This window comes from Nesoenas mayeri (assembly GCF_963082525.1).
Source record: "Nesoenas mayeri genome assembly, chromosome: 16".
Classification (NCBI taxonomy): Eukaryota; Metazoa; Chordata; class Aves; order Columbiformes; family Columbidae; genus Nesoenas; species Nesoenas mayeri.
In genome coordinates, this window is record NC_137562.1 from 13,353,391 (window position 1) to 13,369,176 (window position 15,786).

Below are 15,786 nucleotides of genomic sequence, written 5' to 3' on the forward strand. Positions count from 1 at the left end.
CTGCACGGCAGCGAGGAGCTCCGAACCCCCTGTAACACCCACCTGAACAAAAACTGGGGCTGGCTGCCCATCGCTTTCTCTGTTCAACTCCCAGTCATTGGTTTGTGACCATCTAAAGCGACTGATGTCATGGAAAGGGACAGCAAACTCACACAGCAGTTTTTTAAGGGGCAGGAACAATCCTGCCCACAGTTGCCTTCTTCACCACTTTGATGCTGGACACCTTGTTCCAGAAGTCTGGAGAAAGCAAGGATGGAAAAACAAAACCTGCTTACTCTAGCTTGTGTAAGAATATATATTAAATAGTCTGAAATTCCCATTGGCTTGTCAAAGCATGATCTGATGTAGGTATCTGATTGTTGCAGGTCTTGGCTTTTTCCTTACATTGTAATAATAATGATGCAAATGGACTTTCTGGAAGACTTACAAGTCTATCCCAGTTGATTTGCTTTTCAGAGGAGAATTTCACCTTCTGCAAGATAATCAGAGAGTGATCCCCAAACACACTCTTCAACTGTATTGCTTCAAGAAAGAGACAAACAAACCTAAAAAGGATTTACCAGAAAAGTCTTTGGAAGAAAGGAAAGTGGTACAGATTTTTCATATGTTCTTAGGAATTGTTAACAACTGAAACATTAGTCAGGACATTTGTTGAAAGACACAAACCATGTAGCCAAATACTCTGCAGGTAAAATTTGTCTTCTTTGTCATGCACAGATCCAGCAATTTTAAAAGAGATCTGCCCCTTTGCACAAATACAGACTTCTTCTATGTAGATTGCTTTAAACTGCCAAAACCACTCTTCCCTTTTAATAGAGAAAATAGACTACACATGACACCCAGACTGTAAAATATGGATAACTGGTTCAGCTCATGTGCACTTCTTCCTGACCCCAATATATTACAGAGAATCTATTTGTTAAGCAGTAAAAAACCCAAACCTTTCCTATTCCCTAATTCCTCTGCAGGAAGCGCTACAAGTCACTTTTAGCCACCTTCTTTCTATATCCTGGATCTTTATATAGAGCAGAACTGCAGCCAGGCAAGGAGGATCTGTCTGTCTGGACAGGAGGATCTGTCTGTCCGTACGGGTCAGTACAGCTCCACAGGACCATGCTCACAGCCAATTAATGATGCTAACATTAAGCTTTGCCCTAAAAATACCCAAAGGTCCGATTTTCTTCCCATGGGCTAAGCAGTAAGGGTTTACTGGGTAAGTCCTCCCTCCCCAGTTTACATGGTAGTTAAATCAGGTTGAGCTGAGGCAGACATTACAGTTCCACTGGCAATTAATAATCAATCGTTTCCTTATCCCACAAGGATTCTTCACCCTCTTCCCTTCTGTGGCTTTATGTAGACACCACACAAACTAGTTCATCATACCACTGTTAATGGTTTATAAAGGCTTACCGCAGGCTATTATGAAATCTTTACTAAATGTTTGTTTTTAAATATTCATAAAGGCACGGTATATATTTTAGTAGGACGTGTTGCACGATACAAAGTTGAACCCTGAACTAAACATTAAGATCCCAGGAAAAAATCTTTCGAAAGCCCAAGACCAGATATCTACAGTAGAAAGACACCCACAGCTCTCCCCCAACCTTCCTTTATTTCTGGATTGAGCAGGTCATCTTGTCAAATCCTTTTGCCTGTAGTTACATACTTCTAAAATTCTTCGTTTTAAGCTAACATACTGATTCCAAGTTTCCTTCTGCCACTCCAGAGGGAGAACAGTGCTTGTTTATATCAAGACCAGTATACAACAGCAGATAGCAAGATTGATTTGACAGGTTTCAAGGAAAAATAGTTTAGTTCAAGTTTGCCACGCTGGTAGCAAAGGCAGGTGGAAGTTGACCCAAGTATCAGGCAGCACAAAGACCATCTCAAGCCGGTCATTCAAGATGGACAATTCTTCTCTAGTAAGCACTTTCTAAACAGAAAACTGAGTGGCTTCGCGACCAGCTGCACGATTTTCTACTGCTGAGTTTTGAGTTGGACTCACAAATCAGCGTAGATCATAAAAGCAAGACCAAGTTTGACAACTTTAGCCTAACGCTTAGTGGACATTTGGCCCAAGCCGCATTCACTTGGCAGTCCTGCAACTCAGCACAACTGTCAAGCCTTCCAGCAGAGGCACAGCGGTGCAGCCACTACAGCACAGTTTTGTATTAAGCAGACTTAGAGAAGGAGGAACAAAGCTTTTACCCAGCCTAGCTACAACCAATGCCATCGATCCCTCATTTTCAGGATCACATTCACAAAGTACTACATTAAATCCTTTTATATGTATAAATGTCACTGCTACAATCCATGCCAAGCACCTAGTTCTACACTGAAGCATATTTGGGAGTCATAAAATTCCCATAACATACTCTCCAGCATAAGAACACCACCGGCACCAGTGAGCAACCAGAAACGTGACACTTCACAAAGCTGATCTGATGAGGTGCTAAACGTTACTGATGCGGTGACTTACCAATACCACAGCAGCATCACGATTCTGAACAAACCCAATAGCCTAGGCAGCCAGAATAGTCCCATTGTGTCCCACTCTGGGCTGGCCTGGGTGCTCCAGCCCCACACCTCGCACCCCAATCCTGCTCATCTGCCCAGAGCCTGAGAATGGGCTGGAAGTTCACTGAACTTCACATCCACCTGCCAATCTTGTTTCTTCTTTCCCCAAAAAGGGTCCCAGCAGCCTAGCGAGGTACTGCTTGTGGGGTCTGAAGGGGACAGAGTTGGGGGCAAAAAGTGCTGAGGTGAAGGATACCATATACTGCGGGAGGGAGAGAGGGGGGAAAACTATTGAGAAAGTCCCAATCCTATTCAGAGTTCTCCAATTTTTCTTTTATTTTTTTTTTCAAATGGTTTTCCAATGCAGGAATATTTGGAGATAATGTGATACTTCTAGGATCACAAAAGATCCGAACACTTTAGTGTTGACCTGTAATATGACAGAGAGCTGGGGCTGTCCAGCCTGCAGAAGGCTCCAGGGAGATCTTATTGCAGCCTTTCAGTTCTTAAAAGGAGCCTATAAAGAAGGATGGTGACAGACTTTTTAGAAAGGTGTGTTGAGACAGGACAAGAAGTGATGGTTTTAAACTAAAAGAGGGGGGATTCAGGATGGACATGAGGAAGAAGTTGTTACAATGAGGGTAGTAAAATACTGGTCCAGGTTGGCCAGAGAGGTGGTGGCTGAACCATCCCTGGGGACATCCCAGGCCAGGCTGGACGGGGCTCTGAGCACCCTGGGCTGGTGAAGATGTCCCTGCTCATGGCAGGGGGGGCACTGGAGGAGCTTTGAAGGTCCTTACAGCCCAAACTATTCCATGGTTCTATTAATATTTTCTCAGTCCCTCCTTTCTTCACGCTTCCAAAAGACAGTCGGAAACAGAAAGTGAATTCAGATCCAAATGGAAACAAAACCAAACCAAAAATCAACTTGTTTTCTATGACCACAGTTGCTATTTTAGCACTGCATTTTCTTGTTCCCTGGCTATTACATGCATTAAGGGAGCTCAAGCCATGAATTGTAACTTTGAGATTCTTAATCCTCCTTCAGATAATTTTTTTTTAAATAGTTTCTAATATATTTATATATTTTAAAAATCTCAATGCATGAAGGTCTACCACAATTTATACAATCACATTTAAATTATAAAGCAGCTACAGTACTCCAAACTATGTATTTACCTTAAGGTGTCGGATCTCTTGGTAAGCGAGGCAGCTACCTGGACAGGCTGGAACAGTCCTGGCCATAAATCCCAGCTCATCAAAGCTGGTTTACTTTGCAAGGAGTTTCCACTGCTGAGCAGTTAAAAGTGAACTGTTTTCATGATCCACACTATAGCAGCAGTTAAATGTCAAAGAGCAATAACATTATTTAACAAGCCACAATTAAGAGCTAGCTTTAAGAGACTGCCAAGGTAAAAAGTCCACATAGATGTCTGGATAGACAACTATCATTGGCATCCCTGCACTTCAGGACACTACTCCCCAGAAAGATGAAACAAGGGGGTCAAATCCATAGTCTAAAAACAAAACCGAGACATTTATGTCAACCTGGATGAGCAGCTCCAACACAAAGCGCTGAACCCAATGCTGCAACTGAACACGCTGCCATTTGTTGGGTTGGATGGTGGCCCGTTGCTGTCACTGCATTATCGGAATTACACACAGAGCTTGAAAGGCTTGGCCCTGGTGTTACCTGCATTGCGGGGAAGGAGGACACCGGGCAAACAAAAGGACATGAAGGGGGAAAGGGACAGGCTTTGGTGGGGATCTGCAAAGTCACAGCTCGGGTGACACAATCCCACCTCTGGAAGCCAGAGAAGGTGGCTCCGTTGTTAGGCTTGTTTTTACTCATTTACCTTTACTGACCCTTCTTGTGCTCTCACCTGCTGAATCAGTACAGGAACGGGATTCAATTCCGTCCAATTACTCAGCAGTTACCTGGAGCTCTTATGGGGAACATCAACAGCATTGGAAAGCTCTCTGCCATTAAGACCAGAAATACCCCCAAGACCAAGACCTCTACTTTCCAGATCCAAAAGTAAAAGACATTTTTGCCCTACTGTGTGATGAGAGAAAAGACAAACCCTCCTTCCACACTCTTCCAACATCACTTAATTCCACTGACCGCCAAAAATTAATCCTAATCTCTTTCAGCCTGGATAGTATCTCACAAATACATTGGACATGGCTGAGTTTACTGATACATTATTATGGTTTGGTCTGTATATTAAAATGAAGATTAGCAAAGCTGCAGAATACTGAAAGTTTGCAAATTGTCATCATTCTGAGTTCAAAGTAGATTCTATCTGGATTTAAATTTTATTAAAACCTTTAAAAGTTAGAATGGTTCGGACAGAAGATTCTCTGTTTTAGTCCCATCTATACATGCAAGATAGCCAGCCCCCAAAAAAGAAAATAAATAAGTGATATAACCAGAATTTATCCATAATGAATTCAAACCTTTTTACTGTAAAGGGAAAGTTGTGCTTGCAGGCATAGTTTGGGTCTTGTTTTTAAATGCAGAGAATAGTAAAATAGATGCAACGTTTATGAATTATTAAAACTTGCACAAGGATTTATTTTCCTCTTCCACCGCTTCTTGTTTAATCCTTGTTCATTGTTGGAGGCTCTGAGGACAACTGACATTTAACACATCCCTGTCACGCTTCCTTACCCACTGAACACAGGAGAGAGAGAACAACCGAACGTACACACAGACACAGGCAAATTACAAACACTCCCAACTATTTCATTTCCCCACATTCCTTAAACCAAGTTTCTTGCAGGGAGAAGAAGAAAAACCTTCCCATCTGGAAGAGTGTCCCAATACTATCACTTCAGCCGTTACGTGAACCACCACCTTTTCACACCTTGCAAGTAACAGATATTAGGTATTAACAAAGTGGGGTTGGTTGTTTGCTTTTTAATGTAGTATCTGTATTTTGTAGGGACTTTGGTGGTAAGGGGATGGATGTTTTGGTGTAATGATACTATTTTGTCTTGAGAAAAGAGCGGGAAGGGGGGTATATTTAGGAGTAGAGCTTTACAGCTGTGCAACCTGGAAGTATTTGAGCATCACATCACACACCAGTCTTTAGCTCACGGAGTGCAGGCTGGCAGTGTCAACTGTTCTGTTATTCCCTGGACATTGGCAACATCAGCTGCAATTTCAAAACGATTTCATATTTTCAAAGGGAACAGCAAGAAAAATCTAAGTATGGATTCAATCACACTCTCTCGTATGGAGAAATTTGGGCTGATGGTTAATTCACTACCAGCAGCGTTATTATACCAATGATGGTCTGAGCATAAAGGCTGCACAAGGTTCCAGGGGAGCAACCGATACAAGCAAAAGGGAAAACAGTCAAGTTTGGAACCTTCTGTTCAAAATGCAGCTGTTACCCCCAGCACCCACTATATCAGACACTCTAATAGAAGGAAAACACCTTCCCTGCTCTAAACACCACAGAATGGGATAAGAAACCCACAACAGCAGCACTTGAAGCAGCGATACATTTTTCCAGAAAGTGACTTAACAGGTTTAGGAGTTTGAGATTAATTCAGAGTATTTGAGACACTGAGGAGTTACAAGGAACAAGTTGGGCCACATAAGACTTCTTGCCTACATTAGTACATCCCAAGCTTATGTGTCAATGATGCAAAGCTTCTTAAAACGGCTTAATGTAAACCATTTCATCACGCACTCAATGCATACACACCATCTACCTACCTCAACCCTAATGCACGAATCACACCCCAAAAAATCTGCTAAAGTTAGTGGAAAACCACCATATATTAATGTACCCGTGCTTTTTATCGGAGCATAAAAAGAGGTTTGAAAGTTTGCTTGAAGCAGAACACGTTAATCCTGGTGGAAGATGCAAGAACTGAAACTCAAACCCTCCCGCCTTCGGCCACAGTCCGTCGTGGTTTGTATCAATATATCAAATCAGGAATAATTCTGTTATCAGGTTACAGAATATTATGCCAAGCTGAAATGTTTAAGGAGGTATCAGCCTCCTTGACAGTTGTTTCTAGAAGTACTCAACGCTATTAGTTCATCAAAAGGATCATTCTCTCAAATGTGTTCTTGCCCTGAACAACTGTAAGCTCACTGCAGATCCCCAAGAGCGTCTGCCCCGTGTAATCAAGCTCCCTAATGTAATGTTTTCTACATCCGGAAATCTTCCTTTTCCGTTTCTTATTTCTCCTCTCTGATCACCAACAAACTCACCTCTGAACACGAACACACTTCATCACCGTATTACCTGTGGCAAACGGCACCAAAATAAAACACAACCACCTCGCATATGAGAAATGGAAAAAAGTCTGCCATGGTTTTAATGACGTGGTAGATGTGCAAGGTTTTCATTGCGTAACTGGAGCTATTTAATTGTTCACAAGAGAGGTTTTACAGATCGCATATCCTTACCAAAAAGATGGGCTTCATGTTTGAGATTACTGGGTATTCCTATGTGACCTCCCTTTCTAGTCTCCCCAAAAGATATTACATTTAAGCGTTCTTTAATTTAGTTCATTTTTCCCCTGTTAAGAGTGTTGTTTTATTGAAAAAAAAAACAAAAGCCACCACCATTTTAATGCAAGTTTAAACTGCTGCCAGAAAGCTTTTGTTTCTCTATGTTTATTAATAAGATTTCTCTTTAAATCTACTCTGCTGTGCTCTACAAATTGTAAAGAGAATACAAATGAGCTAGAAGGCAGCTGCCAAATGTGTAAGTAAAGCTTGCCCTGGCCAGTAATAAGTAAAAACTATTTAATCCTCCTTAACACTTTGCAGTCTACGCAAAAACTATTTATGGGAGCAGCATCAAACCCAAGATTTATCAGATAAAGTTTTGACAGTTAAAGAAGAGAGAAGTGGAAGAGATCGATATTTTTCTTAGCTACCATAATCTATTTATAAGTTGATCGGTGCTTTTGATCAAGAATTTTCTATTAAAATGTCTCCATTGCAAAATAGCAATTTGGGAGAACCCACTAAATACACTGCAAGTTATTTTCAGAGTAGTCGCTGTGTTACAATTGAACATAAACAACCTCCCAAAGAGCTTTTTCGGACTTCTCGCTTGAAAAAGAATGATTCACAGATAATTCAGAGCAATAATAATATAATAATAATATTTTCCAGATGTATCGTGGTATTAAAGAAAGCAATTTTGGATGCTTCTGTTCCTGGTGGGGGGGGTACCGACCTGATACTTCCTCGAGTCGAGCTGTCAGATATCACCACGCACCCACTGCGCATCAAAAACCCCACCCTCGGTTATCCCCAAAGCATAAGGAATCAGATGCTAAAAATCACTTAACAATTGACTATTTGGTGCCTGTGGTGGGATCTCTTTTCACACAATAATTTTCTTCCTAATTAAGACTTCTGGGTGAATCCCCAATACAAATAAAATTAATTTGTAAAGAGTAAATACAGGGGAACAAATCACAGTCTTAACTGCACAGCCTCTTGGATCCTTCTCGCAGATCCTCTCAGCCAGCTCTAATCATTTATTTAGAAAGAGACTAACAGAATAGTCTGTCCTGGAGGATGAAAGCATATGTTAGTCTCAGCCCGCATTCCTTTAGGAGGGAAGCTTAATTATCACATTCAGCATTACCATAACTCAGACTTACTCTTTTATTTTCTTTCTTTAAACACTAAGTGAAGTGTATATAAATAATTTGACTGCGCAAAACGCAGCTCTCCCCATGGAACTGCCAGGGAGTCAAGCCCAAGTCAGCTGGACAAAGGGCAGCCCCATCAGCCCCATCACGGGGTGCTGGTTACAGCTGCTCTGCCCCCATGTCCCATCTACACACTGAGGTTTTGGGGTTCAGCTGTTTTGGTTTGGTTTAGTGTTTTGTTGTGGGGCTTTTTTTGTTGCTTTTCTTGTTGATTGGTTTGGTGCTCGTTCATTTTCTTTTGTTTTGTGGGTTTTGGTTGTTTGGGTTTTGTTGTTTTTTTACTATTTGTTTCGTGCGGTTTTGTCCTGGTGGTTTTGTGGGGCTTTTTGTGTGTTGGGGTTTTGTTTGTTTGGGTTTGTTTTTGCTTTTTTAAAACCAAAGAGATCGCATCATACCACAAAATAAGTGTGAGTGGCATCCCCTACCAGCTGGAAGGGATCATGTTGGTATCTGGCAAGTCCAGGAGAGCACATCTGTATCCACCTGTCCAGATGCTGTTGGTTTCTCCTGTGCTGATTCTCAGGCAATGGGGATGCTGTGAACTTTGCATATGGATATAAAGCAGCTCTCATAGTTCATGGAATTCAAGAGCAAGACACATTTCCAATGCAACTCGGAAGCGAAAACTTCACAAAATGAAAAAGAAATGCCCACCTTCTGTGCTAAAGGAGGGACCCTACCCCGCAAATAAATTACTTAGAAAAAGATTTACTGAACAAGCAACTCAACATAAGCTCTCAGCACAACATTGTGACAGAAATGGCTAATGTTGGGTTTAGAGGTATAAACAAGAGGAGTAGTAAGCAGGATTGATGAAGTGATTACACTTTTATTTATGACATTGGTGGGCCCAGTGGAAGGCACACAGAGCTCAGTCACAGTGCTGCAACTTTTTACAGAGTGCTGAGAAAAAACAAAGATCTGAGCGACTGAATGGGGGGAATAACAGATCAAGGAGAGCTGAAAGAGCTCAATCTATTTAGCCCATCAACAAAGATTGAGAGGTAACTTCATTAGTGTATAAGTACCTTCATGGGGAGAAAACAAAGGGTATTAAATGGCTCATTAATCTATCAAAGATGGGCATAACAAAAACTAATGGCTTGAAACTGAAGCCAGATTGATTTAAATTAAAAAACAGGCATATGTTTTCTAAACATTGTGGGGTATGCGCTACCTTTTGCTATATTCAAATCAAGAAATGGATTCTGTCTTGAATACCCATTCTAGACAGGCACAAGTTACACTGCAGTTAAGCACGAAAGTTATTGGGATCAATAGTGCGGTAACCAGGCAAAATGCAATGACCTACGATATACAGTAATTCAGAGGGACAACCTAGTGCTCCCTCTTGGCCTCGAACTCTATGAATCCATGAACTCTGAAAAGCCATCGCTCTGCCCTCCAAACTAACACAATCGTTCTGATTTTCCACCCACATTCAATCACCAATGAAACTCCCGTGTTCTACAACAGGGCGGTACAAAAGATCAGAGCACAATCTGAAGCCAAGTTGAACCATGTGCTGAGGCATAACCCAAGAGCTCAATTATTTTGCTTGCTTTTAGAAACAGATTTTGGACTCACGAGGAGTATTAGATTGATGACACTGATAAAGCTTTTTTTTGGGGGGAAGAGGGGAAAAAGTAGGAATTTAAAATGGTTCAAGCACACAAAGTTCCTCATCCAACAAGATGCCTGAAGGAATATTCTATGCATTAAAGAGTGCAGTTCATAGCACCCATTTGTTCCGCCCCAGCCTTGCAACTCAGGTCAAGAAAGGCTATTAGTAAGGAATTGTGTATTTACCAAAGCAGGTTCATAGAACTCATATTGAAGTTATTCAAAGCTTTTAATAAGTTTGATCAATATACGTGGGGGGAGGTGGTGGTGATTGTAATAGACCATAACTTTCAAAACTTTCCAGATACATTCCGCAATTCACCTGAGCTAAATTGAAATGTACAGAGTGAAGCTAAAATTGCACAAAGTATTTCCTTTGGCTCAACAGTTAAGATAATTTAATTACCTACTTTGGCTTGAAAACAATCACCTTTGTAATCTTAAAATTTGGTCTCTGCACTGGAAATTCACTCGCACCTCTACGCGCTACTGGGCTGGTCTGTATGAGGGATTGTAACAGCGCGGATGGGATATCAAGTGATGCCCAAATCTCCTGTCCAGGGGAGACGAGAACAGCGCAGACGATCTGCACAGCCCATCAGATAACGCTCCTCACCATGAGGGAACCAAGCGATGCTGGGGATGGGACGAGGTCTCAGCTTTCCCGGTCCAGGAACCATCAGCACAGAACACCCGAGCAGCAATAGGTCCTTCCTGGCCCCATCCTTCCTTGTCGCTTCCTTCTGGGCTTACAAAGTATTTGCTTTCCAAGAAAAACGGTCAGTTCACCCACAATATCAGCGGAGATTTCAGGTTTCCCTTCCTGTACGCGTACGCTCGCGTGAATGAAAATCAGCATGAATGAAGCCAGCTTTGTCCGCACTTGCGCTGTAGATTTGCACAAACTCCAGGAAGCCCAGGCTTAATTTGCTCTGAAACCCCCCCCCAGCCAATGCATTTTAAAGACAGAACCACAAAGCCAATCAATAGGGACCATTCAGATACTTGCTGTCAGCGGCTAAAAGAAAATGGATACCGAGAAAGCCATAACTATGATAAATTTAGGCGCTGCTTCTCTCTGACTAATGTAGGCACTAAAACACTCCATGAATATCCTGCTTTGAAACGTGTCATATTTCTGAGAGGCCAATCAATCTCGGGTTCTCTGTGGACCACATTAAAATACATTTGTCACTGTAAGTTTATGAAATATTGATGGTGTTTTTTAGGGGGGCGTTAGGAGGTGGAGAGGTGGATCAAAAAAAGGGGGAGGGAAAGCTACTTTAATGAATTATCTTTAGGCTAGAAGAAAAAGAAGAAACAAATGTAGGTGCTTATTGTGGATGAGGGTGAAAAACAGGAAACAGAATTGCTTACTGAAGGAAGACATTTGTCGGATTAATAGAAAAGATCATGTGGGTGAATGCGTTACAGAGGCGCTTCAGTATTTCAAGCTCAAGTTGACCTAGATTTATGATTTTTATTAAACTTTTAATTTTCTAGATTTGGTAATCAATAAAAATAAAACCAGAACTCCATTAATGACATTCACAGAGGGGAAATGAAAAGCGTATCCGTGTTCCAGAGGGGAGCAGGTTCCATTGTATCGGGCACCGGTTCACATTTATACTTGAAAGAGAGAATAGACCTGTATGCATGAGCAATCCCCATCAGCTCTTCAAGGTGGAAACACACACACTCCACGTGGAAAAGAGATTGAATAGAACAAGGATATACAGAGACAAACCACCCTTGATACTGCTGCATCTACACGTGCTCAATACATGAAACATCAGCTGCTAGTCACCAAGAAAATTCCGATCTTAAAGAATTTATGATCAGAATAGCTAAAAGACCAAAAATCAGCCAGAAGGAACTGGGAAACAATGTAGAAAGGGGGACCAAGCAGGAGAGAATTTGAGATTATAAAGGAAGCCTGTTGCGGATCCAAGCTGCGAGTTCACAGCCAGTCTGGGCCTTTCTAGGCAAGACCATCTACCTTTTCATAACCCAACCTGCTAAACACCTAAGGACACACCAACCTTCGCACACAAGTAGCTGCCCTGAAGTCAATAAAGCTATTCACTAGTGTAAAGTTAAGCTTGAGCTTAAATACCGTGATCTATGTTTGCAACTGAAGTGTGGAAATGCAGCTAGTTTGTGTAAATAATCTGAAATGGGGTCATTTTTCACCATTTCTGTCAATGCAAAAAGCAGTTTTTCAGATAAGAACAAAAGCAGCATTCACCAAAGGAACAAAAAGTAAATCCTCGTATTCATTTTTAACTTGCAGATGCTAAACGTTTTGGTAAAGACGTTATGCCGTGTTGGTAGGAAAAACACTCTTAGGCAATAAATAGCGCATTTTACGGTAGTGATGAATAGCAACAAAAACAAATTGAGGCAGAAGCATAAAATTTTTCATTTTTCACAAATCTGGAAAAATACGAACTTTTCTATTATTTTTGGCCAGTGGCCCAAACATCATCTCTTCAGCCTTCAAAGGAAACCCCACTCTTCTTACTGAGATTATCTAAACAGATACACAGATCTACCTTCTATTTCCTTCGCCATAGTTGAGGTATTTGGGTATAACGATTTGTCAGCTTAGGAATCTCGCATTAAAAAGCAATTTTTCTACCATCCCACCACTTCCCCAGCAATTTCACCCAAACTGAAGATTTCCACATGCACGGAGGGTAAGGGAACATTTTGTCTCGCATCAATTTGATGCAAGTTTAAACATTTGAGTATGTTCTAGTGAAGCACAGTGATTTCCTCAAGAATCAGTTAAATATCGAGTCACACCTCCTGCGATGCTACAACACTTCCCAAGAACAGCAGCTCAGGTGCCCAAATCCCCACTTTTTTTTCCCCAAAATGACTTTTCCCACCATGCACAATCCACTCGTGCCTCAACATTACTAAACCAGCTTCCTTCTTCCCATCCTGAATCTCATCTCAAAAGTTAGCAAGTAATTCTTTCCCTTCGCATACCTGTATCACACAGACCCTACTCATGGGCTAAGGATGTATCAGGTCTGGTGCTGAGCAAACAGAAAAGGAAAACAAAATAAGAGGATGGTTTGAGGCGGAGTTTGGTCTCAACTTCTCACACTTGATACAAACCCAGTGTTTTGGTGTACATGATTCCCCTTTTTCCTCCCCAAACCTGCTCCCTCTGGGGACTTCATCCCTCAGCAAAGGGCTCCAACTCTGTAACCAGGACTTTTTACCGTACCACAGCACCAGAAAGCAAGGGTGACCTGTTGTATCTTTAGATGGCTGCTACATCTAAGAGCTCCTTAAGAAAATGAATGTCCTTGCCACAAGATCTTCATTAGCCGCTTCACTCCCGTACTCCAACACAGGAGCACCACCTTCTCTGTCCTAACACTGTTTATGCTCATTCTCTCAGTTTTGTCTATTAACTTGTTTGAGGTTGGTTACAAAGCAAAGAGACCAGTCAAGAGAGACAACGTGACCATCAGAAACCATCTTGCTCAAGTATGGCTCACCGATTCTGCAGGACTCAAATCAGCCTGTCAGTCAGTTCATAAACCTGGACAGCTTCTCCCATGTGTCCTCTTGAAGTTGCTGGTCTTGGACAAGCATCTCCAGGGTATTTTCTATGACTACAGCATTGTTGCTGGCCATACACTGTCCAAACTGCTTGTCAATATCTCAAGAAATGGGGACTCGGTGGCTTCTTCATGGAGACTCTTTGGGCGGCTAGCAAAGTGCCAGCAGCTTTTCTGTGATGTTCAGACTCGGTTTCCCCTTTGATTTAAATCTATTATTTGTGTTACCATCTTTTTGTTACCACTCTGAATAAAATCTCTCTCCAGAAGAGAAACCTAGTAATAATTTTTATAATAGTACTTGACATTGTTTAGACTGAGACATGCCAGACCCCCACCGCTCTGAGCAATGTGGGGAAGGGCTGGGTGACCCTGACATCTAAATTTCAAATCTGTCTCTCCAAATTGGAGGAAATAGATGGTTTTATACGGTCCCAGTCACACAGGCATCAGATAATACAGTTTAATGACCCCTGAGTCTTAAAGTCAGTGATGCCTTTGGGTATGTTTCTAAATAAAAATCCAAAACTCATGAAAAACCCAGTCCCTCACCTCCAAACCCTCTCGTGCTTACTCGGCTGCATCAGTTCAGATCTGCCACGATTGCTTGAGGCAACATTTTGAGCTTCTTCCCACTTATTAGAGATCTATGCGTATGATAAAATACACTTTATAAAAAGTTGCTTAGATTCATTAAGCACCAGGATTCACATCATCTTTGATAACGTTTTACACTCAGCGTTTTCCTATGCCCTCTATTTACATTTCTAAGCATTCTATAAATACCTGCTCTAAGTGTGCAGAGGCTTTCACCCGCAGGCCTCCTGCCCCTGTGGAACTCCTCCTTCCCAAAGGACAGCCTGACATTCTACACAACGCACAAGACGTTTTTATTTGATGTATCACCAGCTCGCATTAGTTTCGGCTTTTACTTCGCTTTATTTTGTATTTCGGCTTGTAATTGTGGCAGTAACTTCTGCATGTTGCTTAACAAGTTTTGAACTGAAGTGTAAAATCCAGGCGTATTTCTATAGTCGGTGTGACACTACGATCACGAGACATCGAATTCTAAAGAATCCAGTGCAAGAAGTTTCTTTCCAGTATGGCCAATGATGGCCAAAGGAGGCAAAGCTAAGTTAGCGGTCAAGTGTTTTGCCCCAACATTTCGCTTTCCTAGGTGTTGTTGCATGGGTATTGCGACCTCACACAGACGTGACCAACGCCACAGAAACATGACCTGAGACTAACTGCAGGTCCAGCATCACCACAGGCCATTTAGAAACTGACACCAAGGTTTTTAACGGCAGGGTGAAGAACATAAGACATTTTAATAACCATTAATCAGGTGACATCCGAGCAATTCAAATCAGGACAGTTACTGAGGTCTTAAGTATTTGGAATCAGACCTTTCAGGAAAAAGAAAATCAAAGTATATGGAAAACACAAAATTCACACTCAGAAGCTCTAGATCTTCTGAAGACATATACTATTTAAAACAGTCTAAGATATTAAGCTACTATCTTACTGTTTGTTAGAAATTTACTATGTTTTTGATGAGTAGTTTTATTGTGTACGTTGAAACTACATGTTATGTAATTATAGCAAAACCATCTCTCTCTATGTGCAACTTAAACCCTACACTTGCAGTCCAGCTCTTTGATCTCCAGTTATCAACACTGATGTTTCTAAATGAATTATTTCTCTTATTTTAGAAAGGTGTCAGACAAAAAACAGTTTTCTTGTGTATGTTATTGTGTCCCATACTTAATACTATGCACAAAAAACCCTTTCATTAACGTATGCCAAAATATGTTAAGCATGTTGATTCAAGATACACATAAAAGTTACCTGCCTTAACATGTAAATAAAGTTTGGTTTTGATAAGGTATCTGTGCAGCTACATCTATATCTTTCCCCAATCACAAGTTTGTATTTATTCTCAACTTCTTCACAAGAAATGGGAGCATTGTCCTACACATATTGAAAATCTCTAAATCACCAGGTTCTGGAGGTAGTGATTTAGAAATCCTGTGAGTTTCAGCTTCTCAAGCTCTTCAGTTCCTCATGAGACTAAGGCTCTGCTACAAATATCCTGAACAATTTACTGCACAGGAACACTTACTGGTCATGGCTTAATATAAATAGTTAGAAAAATGGATGGAAAGACCACTAACAAACCAACCACTAGACTATGAGATAGAGCATCCAAAGCTGAGACTCTGGCTTTAGCTGAGCTTGCCTTAATCATCTGAACTCTGAAGTAAGGATGGAAGTGCTCACCTCCTGCACAGCATTGATTTAGGTCTCATCAGTCCCCTGGAAGTTTCTGGGGACAGATGCCTGGACAAAACACATTCTGAAAAACATT